We start from the raw sequence: 204 nt of genomic DNA, 5'->3' as shown, positions 1-204 counted from the left end.
TCATACATATATAGTGCCTGGTCGTAGTCTTACAATCTCATACATTTATAGTGCCCGATCGTAGTCTTACAATCTCATTATTATATAGTGCCTGGCCGTAGTCTTACAGTCTCATATATATATAGTGCCGGGTCGTAGTCTTACAATCTCATACATATGTAGTGCCTGGTCGTAGTCTTACAATCTCATACATATATAGTGCCT

General features: G+C 38.2%; 1 long non-coding RNA gene across 1 annotated transcript in view; it reads right to left on the bottom strand.

The window, feature by feature from the left end:
• LOC110449573 overlaps positions 1-196 on the bottom strand; it is a 4,829-nt gene extending 4,633 nt beyond the window's left edge. The window contains exon 1 of the long non-coding RNA XR_002462863.1: positions 182-196. This is a non-coding gene — a long non-coding RNA (uncharacterized LOC110449573). The remainder of the gene's footprint in view (positions 1-181) is intronic.
• Positions 197-204: the final 8 nt, after the last annotated feature.

Source organism: Mizuhopecten yessoensis, unplaced genomic scaffold (genome assembly GCF_002113885.1).
Source record: "Mizuhopecten yessoensis strain PY_sf001 unplaced genomic scaffold, ASM211388v2 scaffold4655, whole genome shotgun sequence".
Taxonomy (NCBI): domain Eukaryota; kingdom Metazoa; phylum Mollusca; class Bivalvia; order Pectinida; family Pectinidae; genus Mizuhopecten; species Mizuhopecten yessoensis.
The sequence above is the reverse complement of the archived record's forward strand: the minus strand, read 5'-3'. Positions and strand labels throughout refer to the sequence as shown.